This window comes from Thermobia domestica, chromosome 4 (genome assembly GCF_964235325.1).
Source record: "Thermobia domestica chromosome 4, izTheDome1.hap1.1, whole genome shotgun sequence".
Classification (NCBI taxonomy): Eukaryota; Metazoa; Arthropoda; class Insecta; order Zygentoma; family Lepismatidae; genus Thermobia; species Thermobia domestica.
The window spans coordinates 171,206,300-171,218,770 of NC_137457.1; the positions used below are offsets into that span (position 1 = coordinate 171,206,300).

The 12,471-nt window shown below is 34.4% G+C and overlaps 1 protein-coding gene across 3 annotated transcripts in view; it reads right to left on the reverse strand.

Moving 5' to 3' along the window:
• The window catches only part of LOC145683397 (hemolymph lipopolysaccharide-binding protein-like), a 215,165-nt gene that overhangs the window by 88,727 nt on the left and 113,967 nt on the right, over positions 1 to 12,471 (reverse strand). The window lies entirely within an intron of this gene.

Sequence of the window (12,471 nt, forward strand, 5' to 3'; positions counted from 1 at the left end):
TTGGATAATAACATTTTCTGTGTGTTTTCCATCTTCACTGCACCTTTTCATAAATCCTCTATTCCCAGACGTTCGGTGAATTTATAAATTGCGTATGGAGAATCTTTTACGCAGTTATGTAACATGCAATTAACATATCAATCTGAGAGGACCTTTATGTCTTTCTCAACCACTTCCTAGCTCCTATCATTATTGCGATGGTAAGTTCACTCTCCCCATTCGAAGCCGTCTTTCTCGGCCCTGTCCATTTCCAGACTATTTGTCGTACCAACATTTTTTCTTGTTTGTGACCAGGAATCCGTTTTTGCTCTTTTCGATATTACTTTTTGGGATAGCTATTACTCTCAAAAGTAACATGCTTGACAATAACAACAGTTTTTATAGGAAAATGATACCATGGTTCGAAAAACAGTGCTGGAGACCATGAAAATATCTTAGTTTACATTTTCAATAATGTATGTTGAATTAGGTGAACAACAGAAAGAATTACAAAAATAATATGAAAAGTTAAATTACAATAATATATATTAGAGTAGCTAAAGTGCGCAGAACAAGTATTTGTGTTAACTAAAAGCTTATATAACATGTTTCACAGACCACTAAATTATTTACACGAAGACAAGAGACAAGAGTAGACGATACTTCATACTTAACCCTTAGTCGGTAATATCCATCCCCAGACGGATGTACTATATTTTTTCTTCACAGTTGGTACGTATATTCGCAGTATGATCTGATATTTCACCTGTGCTTAAGTGGTGAGTTCACTGTACTGTTTTGTGCAAGTAGTCGCGTGTCTAGGTCATTGGTGTAAAGTAGGAAGTGAATAAAGTTTTAGTGAATAAAGGAAATAGTAAACAAGACCTTGCCCGATTCATGACACATACAACTTATGAACTCAGTTACTCAGATTTATTTCACATCTAAAAATTTATAACGAATTCTTGATAGATAATCGAGTTTCCAAGTTACACTAGGAAATATTTGCAAAATAACGTTAATTCCCGGAAACTGTGTGCATATTATATTGTTCTAGGGTTTAAAAAATCATTTTACACATCAATGGTAATCGGAAGTTTAAGTGCCATATCTTCTTCTCCTACGGAGCTTTATCAATCAAAGTGTACACTGACCTATCAATAATGTTTATTTTTCAGCCTATCGATCACACATTTAAACCCTTTCCGAATTGTCAATCATTAATTATATTTACACATGTTTGATTTGCTTTTTACTTAGAAGTGTTTATGAGAAATTATTGTAAACATTATGTATTTGGTTGCAGATATTAAGATCAAATTTGTTCTGCCCTGATTATCAAAGATGAAATACATTATGAGAACTATATCTGGGTATCGTGATTCTGGTTCACCTACTTTCAAAACAAACTGTCTGCTATAGAGAACCGAAATAAATTTTGTTACACAAAGTAACAGCATGACTTCAGAAAGTAGTAGTCTGACTGATAGTACTGAAACAAATAATTTCTGATTGAATTGTGAAGTATGAGCTTCTTTCTAAGAAAATTTATTGGGAAAAGAGAGTAATGTACTTTTTTCCTTAAAGGGTATGATATTTTATGTAATGTAGTTTATTTACCTAAAAGTAAAACAGTATATATAAAATGAAATAGAGTGTTCCCAAATAGTTGAAGTTCTAGCTAAATGTTATACTTAATGTGTCCGATAAGTTATTGGTTCACGGTCCTTGTACATTTAAATTGCTCTTAACTGGCCACGTATTGGTTTTGATCACCAAATACTATAACCTAAATAAAATGTTTATGATAATATTCAACGATTCTATTGAACACAACATTATGTTGATTTAAATTATTCAAAAGAAGTACACAGTACATACATCGATATGGCTATGTAGTATTAGAATTCGTGCTGAAAACATATTGAGAGACTGACACAATATAAAGTGACACCATAATAAATTGCCAATACCTTTGAATATAATAAATGCATAGATGAACAAGAATTTAATTTATTAGTTGTAGACACAGGACATCAAGATTCATTATTAGCTTTTAAAACTAACTTGTTATCGAGATTGGAATGCCATCAGGTATATGGAACACAGATTAAATGATCTTAGCTGTAACATGGTTCATAATAGCGCACAATCATTAACAAATGCAACTAGAAATAATTTGGACCAAAAAATATTAAAAACTTGAAACTTTGCTTCCATCAACAACGAGTAACTGTGCCATATTTTTTTTCATTTTATATATTTATATATTCTTGAGAGCGCAAAAGAGAACATTTCCTTACATTTAATGAAACAGTCGTTAATATAAGTTCTGAAAATTATAAACATAAATCTGTGGTTTGAAAATCGAATAGGTTTTCTATGGCGTGAACAATATGAGCGACAAGTTGGAGAGTGATGGAGGGAAAGTGGAGACAAATCTCTTCATATAATTAATAGTGATTACTGTTAGTTCTAGCACTATAGTCTCGATTAGCCAATTTCGTTTGATTTTTTGACTAAAATCTTATCTTTTAAGTAATTTAGGTATTTAATTTAATAAGATAAGAACATAATGACATTACTGATATATAAGTGAAATTAGTTGAATAATACATGAATTAAGAAATGTTTTAAAATATGTTACATTTATAATTCATGTTTCAGTGCAATTTCATCACACTGCATTAGTATATATTAATGTCAATATTAAACATCTTTCCGAAAATTATCTTAGCATTTACCTCGCCAATAAACATGAACTAGTTATATTTTTTACGTATGATCAATGGAGAAATCAAACATTCTAGGGGGGATTGAAACAACTCTACTATTTTGCTACAAATAGAAATATAACTAGAAATGAGTCTAAAATATATAATAACAAAATGAAAGAATAAAAACAAGATGATTAAGTACAAAATATGGGAGAGATTACATATGCTGTTGTAGGTCATAAAAAATCTGCAAAAAGAAAATTTAGAAACTTGCATAATGAACTTAATTGCAGAACGAATATCTAGAATTTTATATGGGTTATAAGACTGTACCATTTCCTCTTGATAATAAAGTTAGCTATCACCAACTCAAAATAAATAAGTTATGGGATTATGTTTCTATTATAAAGATTGAGGGCATGATTTTAATTTCAAGAAATATCATGTTTCCATTAAGTGTATTCATAACGAAATGTGAAATGATTATGCAAAACCTATGTGGAGTATTAAATTTAGGTTTGCTGTATTAAATTACATTTTTGTAAAACAAAACAAAGTTTATATATAAACTTAAGGTAATATAATTTATTTAAATAATTTATTCTGTTATCTGTTTATTTTTCGCGTTTTAGTTCTTGCAAGGGTTATGAACTTTTAGTTTTACATATCTGATAAAGTTCCTAAACCAGAGTATGATTTAAAACTAACAATATTTCTAGGTTGTGTGGGAGGAACAACGTACGTCTGAAAGGGGCCATAATGACATAAACCAAAATTTTAGATCTGCGTGTCACGCTCCACTTCTATTTAACTTCTTATAAGTAAATTCTTAACTGGATTTGAATAATCACTTCTTAGTACTATTAGTATAAGTCATTCAAGCTGATACACGTACCGGGCAGGAAAGAAGAGTACATGTTTACTTATACTCTTTGGACCAAGTTAATAGTACAAGTCAATATACATTATAAATACAAGGAAGTAATCAGTGTTCAAAAGATATTTTATAAACACAGAATAATAACACATTTTTATGCCTAATCTCAGCTTATTAATTCTACTTAGACCACAGTTGCTTCGTCCAGTAAATAAGGTGTGTTTTGAAGCCTACCATGTTCAGTTTGTCAGCTCTTTTTACAAATTGCATTGTTTCTTTCATATTAGGAACGTATTGCAACAGTGTTTAAGAATCGACAAGCAGTTTCCAATACTTCCCGCTTTTCCCCCATCATTTCAAAATTTAATAGGCTTTTCTACCAATAATATTATGTAGAAGTTTACTACTGGTAGACAAAAATAATAAATTGAAAGTTGTGGACTACAGGTCGAAGGATATCTTACAATTGATACAAATATCGCAAGCAGGTATCGGAACTAAGCAGTATATGTATACTTTTATTTTTATTATGTGCTTAAGATGCCGCAACCGATTTCTAGGCTCTTGTCTGCAGCATTTCTTTGAGAAAAAAATGTTCCACGGTGTACAATATTATTTACAGTGACATATGTTATTTTCAAGCGGTATTATTCTATTTATAATATTATGGACGTTGTATTTAGGTCTCCTTCGGAAAGAGCACTCTCAGAGCTCCGGGGTAGTGCCCTCCACGAAACATGTCCGGATGAAACACTGTATGCCTGTATCCAAATGTAGACCCAGGCCAGGAGACCAGGTATAAAACGCATATTTTGAAATTCTGTTCAAATATTATTTCATAAATTTTTGTGTGCATTTGTGATATTTACTTTCGTCGGCAGCGAGATGAAATGTTGTCAGTTTCATTTGTGAAGAATCAGATAATCCATCAGTTCAATAGTTCTTAGGTATGTTTAAATGAAATGAAATCATCAGTTTGACAATGTAACAAATATTGCGACCACTGCGGAAAAAGAAAGACTTCGGTGCTGCAGTGAAATTGAATCTTCTGACCTAAGCAGTTATGACTAAAAGGAGAAAAACCGTTTGTATCAGGCATTGATAGTGAACGTAACAGTAGCAGTGTATTATTCCTACCTAGTATGACAAACGTACCAGGAAATCCAATATAACTCAAGGATGTTCCACAAGTTGAAGAAAGAGCAGAGTGAAGTCCAGATATTCAAAACCATTAAAACCGTGAATCACTAAGTCTCATGATATTTGAGAGAAGTTTGATAGAGACGAGTGATGTATAAGTTTAGAGGCTGTTTGAAGAATACTGGCCGTTGGGAGTCAGAAATAAAGGGGTTGCGTACGTTGTGCCCCTCGTTGAATGCAAACAACCAACCATTAGCAGAAATAAGAGCAAAATGATCCTGAGAAAGAGAAAAACAGACCAAAGATACACGTATTGAAATTCAAAATCAATGGTAATCGCGTACGTGTGTGTATAATTTGATTTATGGAACCTAAATATTTGTTACGCTTGCTATTGCCAGAGGAAAGGATTGTATTTCTGGAACTACATCAGAAGATCAAAGAGTGCACATTATATCGGAAAATGTGATGCAGTGAAGCGTCATAACTCTTCATCCCAGCATCGGAATCGCATTACACAAGACGTACAGGTAGTCGTTTATTCTTGCCACCACATGTGCATTTACAGATGTACATCGAGGAATATTTGAAAGCGATATCTCGTAAAATATAGGAAAGAGAATTTCATAAGCTGAATCTAAAATTAAATCACCCATAGTGGATACCTGCCACAAGTGTGATGTATTACATAACCGAAATTATATCGCTGTGAATAAAGAATCGAACATTACTCAGAGAGAATCGGGTCAATATCATTTAGAAACTTACGTTGCAAAACGTTCAAATCACTAGGACAAGAAAATAGGAAAACATACTTCGTGAATGGCATGCTACGCATTCGATCTTGAAAAAAGGAATCACCTTATCTAAATATACGTATTGCATTTTACAAACAACAGCAATGAACGTTCAACTTGTCAATCGACGAAACAAGTAGTGGAATGAAACTGATGGTGCACGTGGAGGAAAGCAGATAAATACGTGCCTTTATACCGAACTTACGTCTTTGTTTGATGATGTGAAACATGTGTTATATCTAAACACTTCTATCGGCCGATAGGAAAACTCGCAAGTAGCTCCCATGTTTTCTGCTATTATGCAAGAAAATGAAACCTTGAATATATTGATTAAAAATTTTATGTTAGAAGTCACAGCAGTAGTATTTCCGACACCCTATCTAAATTTGTACTTTGACCCCGACATTCGTGACGTCAAAGGTCAAAGTTCAATGACATGCGCCGGGAGTCAATGACCGAGGGGTACTTAGGACCACCCTTTAAATTTTGGCAGAGGTACCATGGCCCACCCCCTAAATTTTGGCAGGGGTACATACTACCACCTACCTTAAATTTTGAAAATTGTCAAATCTAAAAATTGGGTGTCGTAGCCTTGGACCCTAGTATGTACCTCTAGTAGTATTGGGGGGCTATGTCGTTCCATTTCGTAGATAGAAAAATGCCAAAAACTCAAATTCCGGACGATTTTGACCTAATTTATCCCTTTTAATGAGGTCTTATTACCCTATATAGTTATATGGGCGTATACAAGGGTCCATTACCTTTCATAAGATATGGGTACATTAATGCACCCCTTTAAAAATTTGGGAGGGGTACCTTGGCCCTCCCCTTCAATTTTGGAAATTGTCAATTTTAAACATTTGGTGTTATAGTACTGGACCCTAGTATGTATCACGTTTAATTTGGGTGGTCTACTTCGTTCCCTTTTAGGGGTACAAAATTGCCAAAAAATAAACGTAAGCAATACGTAATACTACGTGTTTGGTTTTGACCTAAGTTATCCCCTTTGATGAGGTCCTATTACCTTATATGGTTATGTGTAGGGGGTCCATTTTCGATCATAAGACATGGGTATATTGATGCACTCTTCTTAAAATTTGGCATAGGTCCACCGTAGAATTAGGGTATTGTCCAATTTAAGCATAGTACAGGACCTCCATATGTATCATGATAAATTTCGGTGTCCTATTGCAAAATTTTTTAGTACAACCATTTGTTCGGTTATTGACTCAAGTTATCCTTTTTGATAAGGTTATAAGGTATGGACGGGTATCCCCTTTCAATTTGGTAGGATCCTTAGGGTGTAGTACGGTCACGTTATCGATGATTTGGTTTTTATGCGCGACGGGTCCCTGGTCAATGTTTTCTAGGAATTAGGTGGAAACTTTGCCCAGGGTACTCATCATATATCGTACAGTTCCTTAGGAGAATCTAATAACGTTGTATGTATCATATTGATGGAATGAACAATAAAAGAACATAGATAAGCATAAATTGTATTTTATTCAGTTTCTGGTTGCTTCGTTTTCTTTCTTCATACACTAAGGTATTGACAATGTCTGTATATTGAGCTGGGTTCCTTCATTGGACCTCCTTCTCTTCTTGATTGTTATGATTTGTTTCCATGTTTTGCAGCATAGCTTCGTATAGTGAATTCTGTAAAAAGAACGAGGAAAAAGATTAGTATAGAAATACGTGATAATATAACAAATAAACTTTCAATGATAAATATGATAAAATTAACTGGAAGGTATTTTGCAGTAGTCTACGATCATTAACCGTGGGTACTGTTGTGATCAAGTATTGAATTTCACGCAGAGATTTTCCTTGGATTTTACAGCACAAATAAAAATAAGCATAATAGCCACGTACGGATGAACCAAGACTTTGCATTTGGCTATTATTATATTTATAGTACATACAATGAAGTTTTAAGAATGCAACATGTTGTGGTACATAAGGAGGTAGGCCATAGCTGTCAAAATAGTCTCCAACACCACGATTATCAATATAAATTGCAATGCAATGGCTTCCTAGTTTTATGATGGATCTGAATTTAAATGATTGCCAGAGGAAGAGAAATCCGTGATGGCAAATCATCGCTTGCAAATACCCCGGTAAAATTATTACTAAATAATGGACTACCATTAAAAGCACTAGCTAATTGTAATGTATTCAACATGGAGAATGGAAATGACACATAACGTATACGTACCTTGTAATTTAAATGTCCAGGATACTGTTGCGCTGGTGGTCGATCTCTAGGAGTGAGGAAAACTCCCCATACACAATACAGATTGCAGGTGCTGCTAATTTCTCTTGGAAATTAACTTCCAATCGGGTTGCTCCATGTCGTTGTAAATTCCAATAGTGGCAATCTCCAGCAGAAGAAGCCGGAGTTAGGTCAAACACAAACAGTGTATATCCATTCTTGTAGTCGGCTCTTGAAAGTGTATTTCCAGTATTGGAAAATATATGCCAGAGCCTGAGAACAATGTGTGGTATGATGAAATGTAGAGACTCTCTTCAAAGCTGGGTTGCAATGGTTTTGAAGGTACAGCTTTTCCATCCACGTACAATGTAAAGAAATTAATGTTTAGATGTTGAAATGCAAATGGATTGTTGGTAGTAGTTCCACTGGATGCTTAATTTGATGTAAATCCTACAATAATATGATTTGGCAATGTTCCCATAAACAGGCTATCAATAGTTTTGGATTGTATATCCTTCGGGATGGTAAATTATTTCATTTGAACCCTCGTCAGAGGATACTTTGCGGTGTAGATTGTAAAATTTTATTGTGTGCCAATTTGAAACTAGGGCTAATGCTGAATTTTTTCACCTGCAACAATGCATCTAGAATATTGATTTTTGCATTGACACAACTTTCACTGCCCATGAGACAACAGTTTGGTTTCGCAGGAATAAGTTTCACACGTAATTCCACACCATGAATTAAAAATCTATCTTGATTAAAAGTGCCGCAATGAAGATGTACAATCATATAAAATTTCATACTTTGTTTTGTCAGTTCACAGCGTTGTAGAAATCCTTTGTCTTCCCTGGTGGTTGCATTCATATGACCAACCGTATCTGAAACCAAATTGTTGTTTGTAAATGTGTATTTTTAGCTCCATCACTATAATTGAGCAGTTTTTCCAGGTATGAACGATATGGATGATTATTTGACGGACATGAAAACAGTTTATTGTTTAAGTAGATTTGTACTTCACTAAGCATAGCATTTAGAAAATCATTGACAGGTGCAATTGCTTTATCCGTTTTGGCCAAGGAGGAACCATTTGATTTCACAATTTGTGCTTGGATGTACAATAAAGTTTGTGGCAAATTAATATATTCATCACTGCTACCACTCACTACAAATTCTATTGGTGAATTTTCAGCTATTGAACTAATTAGTTTGTAGTCTATAATACGATTGTCCAGAACAGTGGTTTGCGTGAGTAACGTTAAAAAGTGTCCAATTCACTTTTTACACATTCACAGGATTGATGATGCAAGAAAGCCATTGTTGAATTAATCAAATATATCTGGTGACGATGCCAATGATCTCTTCTTCTCCTCAAGTGATAATTTACGTCTCTTCGTAGGATTGATGGTGTTTTTGATCGTTGGAAGCTCAACGTCAAACTGAGAGCAGTCATCCCATTTTCGTTTATGATATCCACTTCCCAGCATACTTTTCAACTTATTTTTAGCTTTTTCTTGTAAATTTGGTTATGCTTTGTTGATGCAACTGTTCTTCCAGCGGTTGATTCGAGATCACAATATCATTAACCATATTGTCACCTGATTTTAATAATTCTTTTCCCACAGTTTCAGCTCCTAACTTCACAAGTGGTAACACAGAACGAAGTAAGCCACTAAGGAAACATCAAATGCCATGTCCTGCTTGATAGAGAATTCCCATATAGACGTTGAAGATACAGGATAACGCTTATTTTTGGTAGTATTACAAACACGGATCAGTCATAACGACGACGACGGAAATGTAGTTTTGTATCCTCGTCGCCATGAGTGCCTTTACATCGCAGTGACGGGTATGTGACCGCGCAGTACTCCAAGGAAGGGATGGTTGTATAAGAATTTGTGATTAATTTTGAAGAGTTTTTATTTTGACTAGGGAATTAACATAGGTGAAGGGAGTAAAGACACAGATATGAAGCATCAGTTCACTGTTATTGAAGCATCAGTGCACGAAAAGATTCGTATTCTCAGTTTTTCTATTTATTGTTTTATATGTTAAGTTAAACACCACAATATGTATCACTGATATCGCAGATCGTATTATTTTTTAAAATCGTGTTTGTAACCTATTGTCAAAACATTCATCTCCAGACATGATGTAGAGAGAAGAGAAAGAGATACATCTGTAATATATGTATATGTGATTCACTAAGTAACTGTAGAAATTAGTTAAAGGGCACATAAGAGAGCGAAGAGGAAGTCTAGAAGTCTGAACTTTTTAGAAACGTCCTAGATAGGTGAAAATATAGTTAAAAATTGCAAAAGGTATCATATAATTTCCTTCTCTTTTCTCATATTCTAGAATACTTTTTCGTTCACATCCAAACATCTCTATTCAGAATTACAAGATAAAGGTGAAGAGAGAAACATTTCCATTTCAAGAATTATATCAGAAAAAAAATCTTTTGACTTAGACTAGATTCGAACTCGCAACCCTTGAATCCATAGCTCAGCGCTCTACCGAATAAGCTAACAACTTCTGTTGGAAAAGGTTGATTTCTACAACTACCGGTTGCTGAATGGTGTGTATTAACCAAGTTTGCCGAGATAATTTGCTTTATATAGCTATTGCAATAATAATAATAATAATAATAATAATAATAATAATAATAATAATAATAATAATAATAATAATAAAACAGAAGAAGAACAGAATCTAAAAAGTCGCATATGTTAAAAGTTTGACGTGCAGAGTAAGTCCTAATATGAGATTTTATTAATTATATATAATAAATGTAAGCGTGGGTTATTCGTGCGTGCTACTCAAACTGCGCAACTCACTACCGAGTCCCATAAGGGTTGTACGCGTATGGTACAGTAGCCTTGCGTCCTCCAACCGTGAAGAATGTTTCTGTTTGAACCTATGCGTGTCCTAAGAGGAAGGAGGAGATTGAAAGAAAGAAAAGTGGTTTAGAAATTATGCAAACGTAGAATATCTCACGAGGCGAGGTGATATAGAGTTCAGCGTGTCTTTCAGCTACTACTCTATACAAGACGTACATCTACGACTTAACGTGGAACCCGAACCACACGACTCCTGACGGGAATCGAAACCCGTATCACCTCTAGTTCTATCATGGGAGACACAGGAACATGTAAAAATAATCGAAAATGAAAGATATTAATGTTAAATCCATAGCTTTTGAGTGCATGAATTATGTATGATACCCTCTATATCGATCACATCAAATTTTAGCATTATCTGCATGGAGGTTTAATGGGAGGGGTGAAAATTAAAAATTCCTAATTGAAATATATGAGTGTCTTTTCAATAGCTTTCGGGGTCGCTGAAATGCAATATTACACTCCCGATACTATTAAAGGCCAAAGCTTTACTCTTTCGTTAGCAGGAAGTTTATTCATTTACTTAACTCAGGACACCTTAAAGTTAAGGATATGAAACTCGATGCATATATTTCTAATTCAAAATTATTAGATACGTATTGTAGCTTAGACTTCTAAGGAGGGGAAGGGACAATTTACGCAATGATTTCCTTCACATTCGAATAAAATACTGCCCCATTATATTGAAAAAACTCATTTCGAGTGGTGTCATTGCTAATAGTTTTCCGTATTTTGTTTATATCCCTACTCATTTATAACAGTATCTCACTTTTCCTGTGACGGGAGCAACACCTAAGCGAGCATTGAGGAAAGTAAATGCCATTAAAATCTATATTCATAGCACAGTGTTGCAAATAAAGTTGAGCTCTTTGGCAATCTTTAGCATGGGAAGCGAATAAAGCCACCACATTGGAAAAGCAGCTAATGAATTCCTCTCCGAAAAAGATCACCCGCACATTTATTTTACAGGTGGTGGTTTATAGCTATACTTAAGTTTGTTGAAATTGCTCCAGTGAGGCGAGACACTGAAGTCATTCGTAATAAGGGGGAAGGGACATGTAAAAGTAGTCAAATATGAACAATATTAGTATCGAAATCATAGTTTTCGTGGTCGCAGATGAATAGTGACGCTGTCGATGTTTCTTACGTAGAAGTTAAGCCTTGGTTGGCATGGAGGTCAGAGTGGGAGGGTGACAGGCAAAAAATAAATAAAATAAAATCGAAACATCCTATATTTGTGTCGAATATATATTTTTCGGTATCTCTGACATAAATAGTAATATTCCAGATGTGGTATATGACCAAGGTCGGCCCCATTCGCATGCGGTTTCAGAGGAAAAAATCGGTGAAGATTTCAGAACAGTTCCTTTGACTTAAGTTTCAGTACACTGAGAGGAAAGAGTGGTAATACACAAATACTGGTGTCACATCCGGACCTATCAGAGGTATGATTTCTGGGGAACTGTCGTTGCTCCAGGGAGGCATTATACCCTGATCAGTCCCTAACATTCTTACTGCTTTACAGGATCGTAGGCAGGAATTTATTTCAGTGATCGAAAACATTTTTAGGGGTAAATTGTGCACCCTCCAGGAGCCCAGGTAGCATCGTACGTTCAACAGTACTTTTTCTGAGTCAAAACTTTGTCTCTCTCTCTCTCTCTCTCTCTCTCTCTCTCTCTCTCTATATATATATATATATATATATATATATATATATATATATATATATATATATAACAGTAACAGAGTCGGTTGTAGACAAATTTCGTAACTGTAAGCAAATAATATTTAGGCGCCCCGCCTATATGATAATAAAACAATTGAAAGCTGTAATGGAAAAAAATTCTTC